Below are 16,706 nucleotides of genomic sequence, written 5' to 3'. Positions count from 1 at the left end.
GCCAAAGATAAACATAAAGAATGAACAGAGGAAAATCATCAAGGAAATCCTAAGAGGTTTAAACGGCCCTGTACAATAAACGGGTAATTGTACATGCTTCCCTTAAGAAGACATCATCTAAAAGAACGGGATGGTAGTGATATAGCAGAGCAATCTCAGTGCCAGCAGATTAACGTCTACCAGGCCAAATGGCATCAGTGGCTCCAGCGCTGCCTGGAACATAAACGAGGCAACGAGCTGATCTGATGGAAGCATCTTTGTAAACAACTAGAATAACAGAGTGCCATCCTTCAGGTTATATATTAAACATTAATTAACTTCATGAAGTAAGAGATAATTTAGTTCTGTAATTACGTTAAACTTTTCTCATTTAAATGGAGGTGGTATTTATTCAACTGAACCTTCAAATACAGCCAGCATGTTCCCCTGGAGGGCACGCTGTCCAGACACTACAATGAACCAAAAATACTTGAAACATGATGGACAAGAACAAACATTTGTTGAAGGAAGCTGAAAACTGCTGCACCTCCAGCTGTGCTCAGAATCCACTCTTGCAAAGAGAGGACATATATCAGATATTCAAATACACAGGAAGACTGTCTTGATTTGTATGTTTATGAAAACATCTACAAAGATTATATGGAAAAGATCCACAAAGTAGGTATGTCTATCAGTAAATCAGAAACTGGAAATGAGCTACAGGAACACCACCCAAAGTTCATCAGTTTTCAGTGCCAGGGGAAAGACATCATTAGGTGAGGGAAAGCAAAAGGATTTTTAGGCGTCGAAATCTCAAGAGAGAAAGCAATCATGCATTGTACAGATATTTATTTAGTGCCCACTATTAGCACCAAAGAGAGATGTAGTTGTGAGCAAACCCTGCCAGGTCTCTGTAGTCATGGAAATGGCATGTTAGTGAAGAAAGTACAAGAGAGATCTGGAATCCAGATCTTTGTTCTGCCGCTAACTAGCCGAGTGAGCATGGCGAAGTCACTTAATGCACCAGGACCTTAATTACTTTGTCTGTTACACTGAAGTGGTTGAGCAGAATCATTTCAAGGAGAAAATGCAAATACTGGGGTTCATATCAGAACCACCATTCCAGTAGAGTCTAGTGCCAGCCAAATCAAATTTATCTAGCATTTTCCTTTGTACATCTGGGAATTTCCATAACTAGTCCAGGACATTGAAGCCTTCCCTGACCCAGTCAATCCCTGCACATGGTAGTCACCAATTTCCTTCTCTGTCATGCTTGTTACATTCATGCTCCTCCCAGCGCCTGATATAGTGCATGTCACTTGATTTGTTTCATTCTAAAACTCGGATATCTAGGAACCAATGATTTAAAGTATGCAGTAAGTACTGTAATTTAAGTAACTCAGAAAAAATGGATTTAAGACTATAGTTAAAAAGACATGAGAATTAAAGGTTACATTCAGAAAAATAACCCAACAACTTATTTTTATTATATCCTAAAGCTTACAGAGAACATTGTGAAGGCACAAGACCAAAGTTAAAGTAGATTCTGTTCTATTTCATTTAAAAAAAAAAGAGTGGGGGTTTTGTTTATTGGGATAAGAATATACTTCACTTCTTGAAGGCAATATGACAGATTTGTTGTTTAAGGTTCCTCTCACAACTAGATCTACAATATACATCAATTAATATGCATTTTTAACGCATCGGTGAGCTTGCTAGAAATATGGGGATCTCCAGAAGCAAAAGGAAGTAGAGAATTTTCCTAAAGCCACATAGATAGTACATGGTGAAGTTGGAATTAAAATTTGAATCTCTGATTCTACAGTCTTTCCACCTCCATTACTTGTCTTCCAGGTAGGTTGAATGCATGGTAGCTGAGTAAACCTTTGTGATCAAGTATTACCTTTTCATTTCTTGGGGATTGGATACTTTCACCAAACAAACAAGTATCATTGTCCTTTCATGTAAAATAACAAAATGATTGCGTGGATATTGTTTGGTGGATTTCATAGGTATGTTTTTTTCCTAATAAACACACCCTCTGTCATCAGCAAAAGTTGTTGACCCACTGAGTGCAGGGCACTGGGTGGGAAAAGAAGGGAATAAAGAGGTGTAAGCCTTAGTCTTGACCCCCAGGTGTGTAGACTGTTTCAGGTAATGGGGCAGGTCGCACATGAGGTGAACACGCACAGAGCTAGTAGGCATTGAGGGCCATGAATGCACTTCATTCCAGGGGCCGTGAATTTGAATTGAATGCTGGCTCCAACCACATGTGTTTGGCCAGGACAATGTTTTCAAACACTATGTGTTTTCAGGTCAGGGTATGTTCTCTCGAGTTCAGCCATAATAAACACAACTCGATACATACAATACATGTGCAAGCCTCATAGCATTTGGGTCTGTTACCCTAATAAGCTTGAAGCACTACAGGGGTTGGGTAACAACTCATTTATCTAGTATTGTGGTGAAACAGGGTATTGTAGAAAGAGAACTTTCCAGACAATTAAGGCTGATTTAACTTTAAGCAACATTTCTTAATTAATGAGAATATTCTAAAATACCCTACTAAAATATACTTCATTGTCTCCTTAAAACAAAGGATAGAGAACATTTCCATTTCTTTATTGACTTAAGTTGTTATCATAAGCAGCCATTATGTGACTGTTTCAAGTCACTTTTATGACTCTCTTTCTTTAATGGTGCTGGTAATTCTCTTATTTCATGGTGTCGATCCTCCTTACTTTAATTTAACCCTTCTGCTGAGGCCTGAGAAGTAAAACAATTAAAGAACTGTAAAAACAAATTAAAACCACAGTGAGATACCACTTCACACGGGTCAGAATGGCCATCATAAACAAATCAACAAACAACAAGCATTGGAGAGGTTGTGGAGAAAAGGGAGCCCTAGTGCACTGTTGGTGGGGATGCAGACTGGTGCAGCCACTGTGGAAAACAGTAGGGAATTTCCTCAGAAAACTAAAAGTGGAACTGCCTTTTGACCTGCCAGTTCTACTGCTGGGATTATTCCTTAAGAACCCTGAAACGCCAATTCAGCAGAACCTATGCACTCCAATGTTCATAGCAGCATGATTTATAATAGCCAAGTGTTGGAAGCAATAGCCTAAGTGCCTGTCAGTAAGTGAGTGGATCAAAAAACTATGGTACATTTACACAATGGAATACTATGCAGCAGAAAGAAAGAAGGAGCTCCTACCATTTGCAACAGCATGGAAGGGTCTGGAGAGCATTACATTAAGTGAAATAAACCAGGGGGTGAAAGACAAATACCATATGATCTCACCTATAAGTGGAACCTAATCAACAAAACAAAGAAGCAAGCAAAATATAACCAGAGACATTGAAATTAAAAACAAACTGACAGTAACCAGAAGGGGAAGTGGGAGGGGTAATGGGAAAAGAGAGAAGGGTTGTCAAGGAACATGTATAAAGGACACATGGACAAAGCTAAGGGGGGTTATGATCGAGGGTGGGAGGTGGGGGTGGCTGGGGTGGGGGAGGGGTGGGGGGGAAATGGAGACAACTGTACTTGAACAACAATAAAAAATAAAAGAACTGTAAAAATAAACCTTTTTAAAGATCTGAATGTAGGAAAAACATCATCACCACCCACCACCACTAATACCTTCACTGTGAGCCTTCTAGGTACACAACGGTGCTATCACTACGTTCATTTTCCTGATGATGGAACTGACAGAGAGAGAGAGAGAGATTGAGAGAGAGAGAGAGCGAGTGAGACTGGTGTTCCCAAAGTCGCACAACCGGTAAAGCGGGGGAGCAGGACTGACGCTGAGGTCTAACTCAAGTTCACATTCTCAACCACTGCCTTAAACCAGTGCATGTTTTTGTTGTGGGTTTTTTTTTTAAGGTATCCTAAGATATCTTTCCAAGGCCAGTGTTGTTCCCCTGGAGAAGAATAAGTTTCCTTAAGATGAATCACTGGCTACATAAGATATTACTAGTCTTTTCTTTGGAGTTTAAACTCGGAGAGTAAACAAGGTGGGATGGTGCTTTAAAGGCAGCTTAGGACGAACATAAAGTAGAATGGGGAATCAAAAGCCCAGTATCTCTAACACCCACCAGGTATGTCACTCTGAATAAGCTACTACTTGGTCTCTCAACTTCCATTTCCTCATGTATGAAATAAAGATAAAGAGCCATATACCACAACTACAATTCTTTAAAGATTAAGATAACACCAGGAACAGCATAGTATAGTACCCAGCACATGAAAGATGCTTGATAAATATTAGCTGTAAGGTGAAGATAATAATATGGATGGAGCAGTCTCAGAATTAAACAAAATCATCTACGTAAACTCCTTAATGTGGTGGCATACACGTTTGGCATACAGTAACTGCTCAATAAACGCTTACCAGCACTGTTGTTATTAGTCCATTATTGTTAACTCCCTCACCTCAGTTCTTTCAGCAAAAGCTAGAAAGGAAGAACATGTACAAATTCTAAGATGGATGATAACTTCATGAAACAAGACGTGCTAGCTTCCTTCACTGATGCCAGAACTTGCTGAGAAAATTTGTATGAAAATTCAGTTGGCACTTTAGCCTCTTCAGAAAAATGTGCCCAGAGATACTCAGGCTGTTATATAAACAGCATTTCACTTTGAAATTTAAATACTTGATTTAAATACTTTGTTTTCCTTCATTATATGTGCTACCAGTTTTTGCTTATGTCGCAAAATATGGGTCAACCCTCAGTAAACTGTCAATCTGAAATATATTGTACACTAATTCATCCTACTGAAATTTAGAATATGCAAAAGATTACAAATTCCAGGCTCAATCTTCATTATTCCTTTATTATTAGAATGTCAATATTGGGTTTTCTTTTCTTTCTTTCTTTCATTTTTTTCCATAGGAAGTCTTGCCTTGCTTTGCCACAGGGCAAACATAATGGAAACAGGGAAACTGACCTTAAATATGCGACCTTCAGGCAGCTATCAGTTTCCAAACTCAACAAAAAATTTTGCACACAGTTTAGAGTTTGCTGAGTTCCCAGATGTATGCCCTGACTTCACTTTGCACAAGAGATAGTTTTATATTTTAATATGATGCTGTTCAGGACATTTCACTTTCGATTAGAAAAGGACGAACAAGTACACGAGACGTGTGATTGTGGGAGATACTGTGCGGCGGGCTTTGGGAGAAGAAACCCCCTTAATGTGGCTCTGAATGCCTGAGCACCAACATGCAGGGAACTGATGGCACTAAATGGACACTCCGCACAGAAAAGGTGATTCTCTAGAGAAACACAGATGGTGCAGAGAGGCATGTGGGGCTTCAAAGTCAAGGTCCTCCCAGATTCATCCATGCTTCCTACATGGAAGCAATAACCCTCAGAAGTTAGTATGCTTCAGAAGCACCTGAAGTTACTCCCTAGAAGCGAAGATGCCTGGGCCACACCTCCGGACAGGCTCATGGGGTCAGTCCGCATTGGGGCACAGGGGGCCTTGTGGTTCTGATGCAGGTTTTTACTTACCTTCAGAAGCATGCTCATAGCAATATCACATCACCACCTTGGAACGTTCTCCCTTGGTACCCTCCTCGCCAGGCAGTTCCCATTCTCAGCAATGTACAGAGAGCGCCAGCCGCTTTACACATAGGGAGCTGTCTCCATGGAGAGTTGGAGAGGGCAACATGCCTGCCTGTCTCCCAAGTACTAACTCAAGAGATGTTCCAACTTACCCTTTCAGTTCTGCTTCCTATGCTAGAACTCAGTAAGGATAATTAAACCTTGCCTTTAGCATGTGATCATGAAAAAAAAAAAAAAAGGAAGGGATCTGCCTTCAGAGGGTCCTGCATTTGGATTGGGTGCTCAGCTTCTCTGGATCCCAGTTTTCTCCTTTGTGAAATGGGGACAACCGCACCTACCTTGTAAGGTAACTTTGAAGACCATTGCCAGTGTATGCCCGGGTCACAGAGGCGCTCAGCGAATGGCTGTTTCCCTTCTCAAAGAATCTATCGTTAGAATTTCTAGAAGACAAATGGTTAACCTATTTGAGTTTCATCTCTTGAATGGGCCTGCTCCGTGGCAGAGGAGTACAACAGAGAGTTAGTCAAAGGAGGGTTACAGGAAGCAGGAGGAAAAGCATGAAGCCTTGATAATCCCGAAATTGAATCAACAGGAGAAGTAAAACACAACCATTTAAATGAATTTCAAGGGGGAGAATCTCATTGTATTTGGTAATTTTTAGCTGTTGGATGATTGCTATAGCATAAGATTGGGGATCTTATGCTATATGCTATTAGAACTCCCCAACCCTTCGCTGGAGAATAGTTCACGATCATTTGGTAAACAGCCCTCTTGGCTCCCAACCTGGAACACAGGTACACATTGCTACTAATATGAAAAGCAGCTCCATCACATCTTGGCAGGTGTAATTTCTTCTGGGACTTATGACTTGGTGCTATTATCTGAGACCACACACTTTACCACCCTCTGGCCACAGTATCTTAAGATGTGTAGCATATTTCTCTTGATACCTCAGTTTCAGCTTCTCTGAAACAACTATGAAATATCACCTTGGACCCTGTAATGCATTTGGGGTCCATTACATAAGCCTTATTTTAAGTGAGATAATCACAAACATGACTGCAAAATAATCAAAATCCACCTAGTTATTTTAAGATGCACTAACATATAAACACAGGCCAATCTTGATCTGCCTACAAAGATGTGTGGCCTAGTTAAGTGCTAATTCTTAAAACTCCTCTTCAATGAAATGGTCTTGCTTTCCAGAAAGATCCAGGTTTTCTAAGGTCATTAACAGAGAGATGTGGCCTACTGTCTCACCCTTGGGTTTGGACATGTCATTAACACAGTACTTACTATCTTAAATCATGCCACAGAGGTATTCTATCAGCCACAGACTAGCAATATCAATTATCCAACTTTACAGATTCCTAAAAGAGTTTAAGTTACAAGAAGAACCATCTGTTAATTCTAATATGATTATTTGATATCATGGACTTCTTTTTCTTAATAAAATGAAAATATAAATCGAAGCAATAATAAATTTTCACATCATATTATTCTTGGTAATAAAACATAAAACTGGTGTTCATTTATGAATTCATAAATTGGTTAAAATCATACGCCTAGCAAACCACATTTTATAAAGTCGATTACATTATAAACTATAAAAATGGTGTTTTACAAAAATAGATTAGATTTTATTAGTTTCAAGTGAGTTTTTCCCTAACGATAGACTGAGATATTATGTCCATATTGGCAGTAAGTGAGCACTGGCGCAAACCCTGGGGACAGCCTCTTCAACACAGAGCTGGCTGATGAACATACTTTCTGGGAACTTTTCCCTGAAGATTCACAGTGGAAGCGATGGGGTGCAGGAGGTGGCATTTATGGGCGCAAGCATGTGAGGACTTGCATGCTGGGGATCCAAGCAGGAGCTGCTTTTGCCAGTAACACTAACATGTTCTTAACGTTTGCCATGAATGAATTGGCAGCGCCATTGCTTAAATTTTCGGTGATAAACTTCTCCACTCTCAGCAGACAGCAACACCTCGCTTTCTTCCGTAAGTCACTCTAACTATTAAATAAGAAGACAGTGATTTACCCAAAATGTGTTTATGCAAAGAAACAGTCCCAGAGCACTGTTTTTAGAATCGTTGGAGCTACAAAATACAAAGATTAAAGAATGGCGCTGAACTGTACATGTAGAGTTTAGTTTCACGTGAATTTATCAAAAGTATTTGTTATGCTTAAAATTTATTTTCCAGCATATAAAAGTTAAAGGACAGTTACGTTGAAATATAATACAGTTGTAAATATTATTTTAAACCTATTATTATAATATACTCTTGCACCAAAGGATAAAAATACAATAGAGACATTACTATAGTTTTTCATATGTTAGCAGTCCCAATATTAGTGGAAATGAAAGGAAAATCCAGTGTATATCCATAATTCTAAACTGTTTTCACTTAGACTTACTGAACAGGTTCTTATCTTCCATTAGGGATGGAACTATATTCACTTTGACTTCACAAATTTCTTAAGCAGGTATGGAAGTTAACTAGATTTTAATGTAAAATTTCCAAGCACATATTTGTGTTAATTATATCTGACCCTTTAAAGTTACTTTATTTATTTTTTAAAGATAAATGTCTTTTTTTAAAGATTTTATTTATTTATTTTTTAGAGAGGGAAGGGGGAGAGAGAGAGAGAGAGAAATATCAATGTACGGTTGCTGGGGGCCATGGGCTGCAACCTAGGCATGTGCCCTGACTTGGAATCGAACCTGCGATGCCTGGTTCGCAGCCCGTGCTCAACCCACTGAGCTACACCAGCCAGGGCTAAAGTTACCTTAAATAATGATTATCTTTTAAATTGTAATAAATTTAAATGGTCTTCATCAAATAAAAAATACGAGAATGACTTCACCTGTTTAAGTTAAAAATTGTGTTTCACCTTGACTTATGTTTTTCTTATACATTTACATAAATACTTAAAACTTGAAAGAATACCTGTGTTTAAAGCAAAATTACATTTAAAATTATTAGACAATATCCTAAAAGATCCAAAAATGATAGGTATATCAAAATACGTTTTTAAAAATATTATAGTCACAAACATTTAAAAAGCTGCGAGCCCGTCCTTTTCGTTTCCATGCACTCTCCATTCCCATCTCCCCGCACGAGGTATTTCTTTGACTAGTGGCTCAATGGCGCAGCCTATGTGTAGAAAAGTATAATGCAGCCTTAACTGCTGAGCCAAGTAGTCAGTTGTGTTAAGTTATAAACAGGGTTTAAAATTATAATATGGTTTTGGAAAACAAGAGGTACACATGAAAGAATTCAGTTCCTATTGCATCACGACTTTCACTGCTTTTTTGCAAAACTATTTAAAATTCAGAGTAAATATAAATAAAACATAAATAAAAATGTCTGTTTTCATTCAACATGAAGCATTACGTATTTAATTGGTTTTAAATAGTCTCTGAATAAATTTGAAATTCTTCTATTTTCTCCATTGCCCAGAATCTACAGAAACATGGTGATTTGTGGCTGGGTTAATATTTTGATAGCTGTTTCCTTTCAGACTAACTTAGGACACTGTGATTTGTCATCTCTTTAAACTAGTCTTTCCTCCAAAGACACTAAATATGTATATCACAAATTTTAAATCAGGAACATTACTGCAATTTAACAATTGTATCAGGTTAATTAAACAGAGGTGCATTGTTTTATGGTGAAAGGAAGGCGAAATAAAACCTGTTCTGCTGCCTCATGTATGAGCTTGATAAATATATTTCCTTCCATAAATCTCCTTCAATCAACACATCCTATGGGTCTCCAGTTAAATATAAAGGGGAGGGGGGCTATTTCCTTTTAAGGCTGCACATAATGATCATCTCTCACACATTTTTAATTTAACACACAATGAGGAAAATATATATTAATATGTATATAAATATGTATGCACTGAAAATTTAAACTAGTTCATCTCCTAAAAAATAAGGAAAGAAACAACCATTGACAAAGAGCCACAGCTACTAGTAAATTCTGAGCTAAATCAATGAAACCATTTTTAGACACGTAACGAAAGCCAGCATTCCACGGTACACAATTAACTTTCCTGTTATTTTTTTTGTGTGTGTCTCCTTTAAAAAGCCCGGAGCCATCATATAGGGAAGTCCTTCCCATATCCCCCCGACTTCTCTCCCTTCATGCAGAGCTGGCTGCTAATCCTAACAGAGAAAAGACTGAGTTCAAAATTTGCACTCATTCTTCCTCTGTACTATTTTTTAAAAAGAGGGGAAAAAAAAAGAGTGACCCTGTAAATTTACTCAAGCTGTTTAAACATGGACGAAACGCAGTAACTCGCACGGCCTCTGTGGCAAGGCGGGTGCAGTCAGAAAAAACTGTTTTAGTGGCACTACAACTTAACAGTCTTAACTTCACAATGTGTGATTTTTTTTGAAAAGTCCTTCAATCACACAGCAGAGGTCTGATCAATTTGACATTGACTATAGAAAGCGAAACTCACAGCGAAGACAAACACAATGCACTGAAAAATTATTTCTCTCTGGTTCGCTACTACTTCATTTTTTTCTCTCTATTGCTTTTGGTATAAAGAAATCAACAAAGTGTTGAACAAAAATGAAAACAAAAGACATTCAAATGTTTATTTTTCCAGTCACTGCGAAATGATTTCATTCTGAAAGCTCTTTTCATTCCATAAAAGTTGTGGTTGCGTTTATTTATTTATTTTTCTCCCTCAAGGTCATATTTGTCAATTAAAAAAAGAAAACAAACCAGTTTCAGGAAGAAATTGAGATTTTTCAACTCTTTGTTAGTTAACAAACCAAAAGTTTGACAATTTTAAGTATTTTAGTATTTTATTCACCTAAGGCTTCTGAAAAAAACTTGATGATGTCTACTATTTTAAAACTATTGTAAATGTGTTAATAGTTTACAAAGCTAAAACACTAAATTTGAGAACTGAAGTGATATCTTACATCTTGCCACAGAAAATAAATCTTTTTGTCCCAAAACCATTCACAGATATTCTTATGCAGAACAGCCAGTTCACGTCCAAGGGATTATTCTGCTTTGAAATAGAGATATGTACATCCTAAGAATAACCCCATGGAACAAATTAAAATTAAATTTGCCAGTAGTTTCTACTTCAGCAATTGCTAAACTTTAATTGTGTAAAAATATAGTGGTGCTAATTTGACATTAATAAATTAAGACCATTAGAGACAGTCTTTCATTGTCGTCCTCCAACCATCGTCAATGACACTGTTTTCTGTTTGCACTTCCTCAAGCGTGCTAATGTATCTTTGTTTAGGCTCGCAAGTCGAATTGGTCAATGTAAACACAGTCAATGAAACATCAGGCTTGGAAAACAAGTCTACTGAGAGGACCAATGGGCAGGCCATTTGGTCTACTGCCAAGTATGCAATAAGGCTACAGCACTGAAAGGCTACTTAAAAAAAATTTTTTTAGAAGATGAATAAATTACTCTTTAAAAAAATTCTCCAAATTCTTTGTTTTGCATACAAAGTCCACCACAGACGAAGGTGGTCTGCAAGTTGAACTTAGTGCAGTGTGGGTTCTAGTCTTTGTCTGCAGTCTTAACTGGGGATTGTACCTTAGCTACCGTAGTTCAAGCGTAAAAATACTTTGTCTGTAATACTATATACTGTTGCCAGTGACCCTCTAAATCCTTGAACCAACTGTGTCTTCTGGTGTCACAGAAGATAATGCCAATTTATTGCAATGCGTGGCTTTTTTAACTGATTAAAATTAAGCTGGAAACACGTGACAATGGAATTAGCACATTTAGAGAGTCTGGTTTCCCACATCCCATTTTGCGCGAGTGCGGCTGGTCCCTGCAACTCGACGCGGGTGCAATTTTAATGACTTTGCTGGGTTTTGATGTTCTTATGGAAAAAAGCACGGCGTGGTGTTTGTGGAGAAGGTAGATACGGGGGCTGGAGAGCTGTGATTGGGGACGTGGTGACATCGTTTCTGTGTTCCGATAGGATCGGTGTCATTTTCCCCTCAGCGATAAGACACCTCCACCGACAGTGCCCGATTAGGGAGAATTTTATTATAAAATTCACTTTTATCGAATGAGGATAGAGAGATAAACAGTTCAGCCTCAGGGAAGGATAGGAACAGAATCTCTCCCCCCCTTTACAAATTCCAGCTTTCCCCTCTTCTCTCTCTTTTCCTCCCTCAAAAAGATGATTGTGTTTTAGTTACTATGAATGGTGCAAAAAATCTCCCTGCAACATGTGATGGCTATGATAAAACTACCTGAATCAAGAGACACTTAGATGTTCTTACAAAAAAGAAAATCTATTTTATATAGTTATGGATACGTATGTGCGTGTACACACACGTACATTAAAAAAAATAATAAAACTGTGTTCTCAATCCTTCTATTTCTGGAAGTTACCTGGAATTTGTTCCTTAGGAAGATATAACATCCTAAAAGAAAATCACACTGAGGTAATATTGACTCAGTTACTCCAAATACACTCACACGTCACACTTGTCTTCAGAAATAAACACTGTCAGGAGGAACTGTGAGCTAAACATAAAGAAACAGAACATCATGGCCCTCTAATTCTTGAACACACACGAATGCCTCCAGGAAGAACATGAAAAAAATAGGATTGTTGTTAAATACTAAAACATCATCGCTTTTGAATTTTGGTAGTTTAATGATGTTACTTTAAACCTCCGGTGTCATAAGCTACATCTGCTTACTTGTGATAAATCAGGAATAGTCTGTGTGACAACTACTTGAAAGGTCATTTGCGAAGCAGAAAATGAGCATTTGACATTATTTATTTTAAACGAGTTTCTTTTCCTGAAGAAAAGTTTATCCAGTGACTCAGAATACTCCTTCTACTTTTATGAATGATAAAAAAGTAGTGTCTCAGGGGTGAAGAGTGTCTAGTGGAATTAGTCAATTCTGGTGCATTACAGAGGTTGATGATAGATTTTAAAAAAAAATTTTGGACGGTGGAATGTTGATGATACAAGCAACTCCAAAAGTATTTATTAATGGGAAATATTTCTGAGGGGGAAATAAGGGACAGTGCATTTCTATGTATCCCTAAATTCATTCTTTAAAAGTTTTTTCCAAGCATGCTTTTTCAAGTGCAGATTCTAAGCATTGGTGTGCAATTCCCTATATTATTCAAACAGAAAGTTTTGGTTATCCACGATCAGAGAATCATGTTTTCATATCTTACTCCCCTTTGAGTTTAGCTTCTACATTAAATAAATTTTCCAAAGTCACTGCTATGAACTGAAGATGTTTGCAGCTTAATGTTGAATAATTTCAATATTTGTGTATTCTTATAAGCAACAAAAGAGAAATGGCTATGTGTTTTACTCATCACATAATAAAGTGGAAAACTGAGGTTTACACAATGACAGAGCCACTGTGAGCAAATGCCCCTCACCCAACCATTTCTTTCTACACTCCTTGTTTCCGAATTTCTGTGAAACAAACATTATACCCAAACTCATGTTAGGGCAGCATTATTATACAGCAACCTAATTTTCACTATTAATTTTATAGCCTAAAGACAATTACCCAAGTAAACTCATGAAATTATAATTGGTAAATGGTGGAGAAAAACAAAGCTCAACAACTCCAGTTAAGCAGTAAATTAAAAAGGGAATCCAGACTCATTACTGGCTTAAAATCTTTACCACCAAATGCTTATTAACGAGTATACACCAGCTGCATGGTGAACCAACTTAAGGAAAGTATACTTTTCTTAATTATCACTTTGCTGGGTAAAAGGTAATATTCTTTTAAAAAACCCCACGCAAAATGGTATTTTTGAGACAGCTACTTGAATGTATTAAGAATTTCAACATAATGAGAGACAGATAAAGCCAAATTCTAAAATGTAACATATCTTCTTAAAAGTGAGCTGGGAAATAGCTATATTGACTGTAAGGCTAAAGGTTAGTGAGAAACTTTTGGAAATAAGCACTCCTCTTTGTAATCAAGGAACAGAACTGCAAATTTCTCTCATTCATTCAATAAAATGCCCCTCAGGAAGCTTACATTCTTCTGGTGAAAACAAGCGAAACCCAATTTATGGGTTACCTTCAGTTACTAATCGATGCTAGGAGGGAGGGGCATGCTGAGATACGGGAGAAAAGCTGCTTGAAATGGAGTGGTCATGAGAGTCTCCTCTGAAAAAGCAGCATTAAACCAGAAACTGGGATTATGAGAAGCTCAGCCAAGCTCCTTACACAGGACAGAGATACACTTGTCCAACATGGGAACGTACCGATAAACATGCGTTTTAGAAGGTATTTCTGGAAAGTTGCATGCTACTTTTTTTCTCATAAGAATGAATGTGCCAAAGACCTTACTGAGATGAAGATAAACCCAGTAATAAAATGCCTTAATGCAAAGAATCCTGAGTAGAAAATCTGTACATATTACAGTACACTTAATTTCTAAGTGTTGCCGACCTCCGTTTCTCTAACAACTCCGAAAGCACCTCAGCGCCGTCCACTCTTTGGAACAGAGTCATCATTGGCACGACCCTGTCTGGGATGGGGAGAACCAATGACAGACCAGTTCGGACTATGCCCTGTAAGCAGGGCATAGCCTTCCAGGCAGCCATGAGCACGTTCACACACAGGAGCCCGACGCGGACCTACTTGTCGGTGCGTCTGCTTTGGCTAACCCGCGGTGCAAGGTGGAATACCCTTTCCATTTCGGACATTAAGACTCGTTCCATCTTCACCTCCTAAAATTTTTGCCTGTCTCCCAGAACACCTAATAAAGGCGCCCAAGTCTGGGAGCGCCAATGCCTCTCTGTCCTGGGACGGGCAACAGCAAGAATGGCTGCGTGGGTCCGTGTGTTCAGAATTCACGTTGTGTCGGAATAAGCAGGAGCCCTGCGTGAGGGGGCTGCACGCGTGGGCAGTGGGAAATGGACAGCTGATGAAGAAATCACCCAGCGTGGCTGTGCAGGATCGCAGCCTGGCGGGGCGCAAGCAGGGAGAGGGGAGGCGAGGATGCGCTCCTTTCTGCGGTTGCATTGGACGCGGGGAGGAGGCCTGCGGCGCGCAAACTTCAGATGTGAAGAACAAAAGGCCAGGTTTCCCCCCTACGCCGTCACTCTGCCTTTTCTCTAAATATTGACTGGATGATGAGGTCTCAAGCTGAAGCCCTACCGAATTCCATGGGACAGCCCGTATTTATTAGTCGGGCTTACCTTCCGGGTGTAAGAGGCAAGGCCTTCCTTAATGTGCACGAAACAATTACATGGAGGACCGTTGCCAGTCTGTACTTGGGGAACGTTTAGCAGGATCTCAGTTCTCTACAGCCGAGTTGGGGTACATCAGAATAACCAACATCTGCTATCTGTTCATCCAACATCTTAAATCCTTAAAAAAAAAATAAAAACGCGTGGCTGATAAACATTACTATCACTGAGGTCAATTTAAACATTTTTCTCCTGTTCCTCTAAGGGAATAATTTGGAGGGGAAGGTAGTTCCTACGCTGGTGGTGGATCTGAGGTTGCCAGTCACGGCAGCACTTAAGCGCCCATTGGCACAGCAAGATTCAAAGCCCTGGTAAGCTTCAAAGAAACACTTTTTTTTTTCTTCTTCTAGAACTCTTTGCTTTCTAGTAAAGCTGCAACCACAATGTTCTCTCTCTTAATGCCACCATAGAAAATCAAAACACTTTAAAACAAATTGATGTCCTCTTTAATACAGTCACCGCATCATCACAGGGCCCCTGCACCCTGCATGGCGACAACCGTGGGGATGCACGCCGCACATCTCTCTCTTTGTTGCCTGCTTCAATGCTTCAAGAAAAATGGAGAGAGAGAGTGTGTGTGTGCGTCTCTCAATTGAGATATGGGCACCTTTGATTGACAAGACCTAATCAGCTTATCTCCACACTAATAAAGTTGGGGCCTGGGGAGCTGGTATATGCCCAGCACCGAGTGAACTTTCCCTAGCCCTGCCTCACGGGCCAGGTCTCAGGCTCTGCTTCTCGAACTGGTTCCGATGAGTTCTTAGTGGGTTATTTTCATCTTGATAAACCTTCGTAGTCTTGTTCTGAACTAGTATTTATTTCTTTTAGGTTACTATTTATTAAAGAGGATGGGATTTTTTTTTTAAAAATTAAAGGATGGCAGGATCCTCTGCACGTTGAGTAACAAAAAGGTCCAGTTAACGATTTCTGCTGCACAATACTATTGGACGTTTGATTCCTTGTGACGGAGCCCCACAGCTGACACAAACATAACCTGTGTCCACCATGCCAATACCTTGGGTCTCCAACTTGCTCACATCAGACACCTGATGGGTCCTGACTGATTGGTGGAAAACCAATCAGAACATAAGGCCAGGAAACACACAGGAACGGGATATGGGGGTGGGGGGGTATACACCCACGCACGTATACACACATACACATTTTTTCTTCTTCAGGTTTACTTGTAGGAGGCCCTTTCAAGCCAAGGCTTTGCCATAAAGCTCAAGACCAACGTCTTTGTTCTTATCTGTCTGTGTTTGCAATGTAAAGACCGAATTCAAGAGCTGAGGTATAAATAAAGTTATTTAAAGGACCAGATACTTCTTCAACTACACAATGGAGACCTGGGACAGAAATCACTCTTTGCACGTGCCAAGGGGAGAGTGAAATACATAGTAGACATTTTGGTCTTGACTTCCCCATGTGGCCATCTACAGAGAGAGATGGGCTCGCTGGACAGTGCAAGCTTTGCAGAGAGAACTCCAGTGTGGGGAGACTCTGTGAGGTGATAACGATTTTCCAAGCATGGAAGATATAGGAGTGAATAAATTCGTGTGTGTCTATATAAATTTGTACCTCCTACCACACATAAATGGTCATTAAAACCAGTAATGGTGCTTTCAAACTGCAATATACCTTAAGCATTATAATCACCTGAATAAAACCAGACCGTTTTAAACCTATCCCCCAAATGCAGTTTTCTATAGATGATAGGAAGTCTTGAGCAATGTTTTTCATTCAGATTGTAGTCTTCATGCTGTAATTGCTTTATACAAAACCCACTCCAACCTTATCACTCAGTATTATCTTCACTGCTGAACATCGGAAGATGATTTTGCAATAAAATTTAATTTTCAGAGCTTATTTTCCACTAATCTCCCAGCAGAGGGAAAATGAACCA

At 39.1% G+C, this 16,706-nt stretch overlaps 1 protein-coding gene and 1 long non-coding RNA gene across 5 annotated transcripts in view; both read right to left on the bottom strand.

Moving 5' to 3' along the window:
- The window catches only part of VTI1A (vesicle transport through interaction with t-SNAREs 1A), a 343,226-nt gene that overhangs the window by 223,079 nt on the left and 103,441 nt on the right, over window positions 1-16,706 (bottom strand). The gene's annotated exons all lie outside the window — the stretch shown is intronic.
- Window positions 3,863-14,466, bottom strand: LOC118500908. The gene is made up of 2 exons (XR_004903492.1): window positions 8,344-14,466; window positions 3,863-8,118 (listed from the first exon to the last, which is right to left on the bottom strand). It is a non-coding gene; the product is annotated as an uncharacterized LOC118500908 (long non-coding RNA).

The sequence above is a fragment of the Phyllostomus discolor genome, chromosome 5 (assembly GCF_004126475.2).
Source record: "Phyllostomus discolor isolate MPI-MPIP mPhyDis1 chromosome 5, mPhyDis1.pri.v3, whole genome shotgun sequence".
In the NCBI taxonomy this organism is placed as follows: Eukaryota; Metazoa; Chordata; class Mammalia; order Chiroptera; family Phyllostomidae; genus Phyllostomus; species Phyllostomus discolor.
The sequence above is the reverse complement of the archived record's forward strand: the minus strand, read 5'-3'. Positions and strand labels throughout refer to the sequence as shown.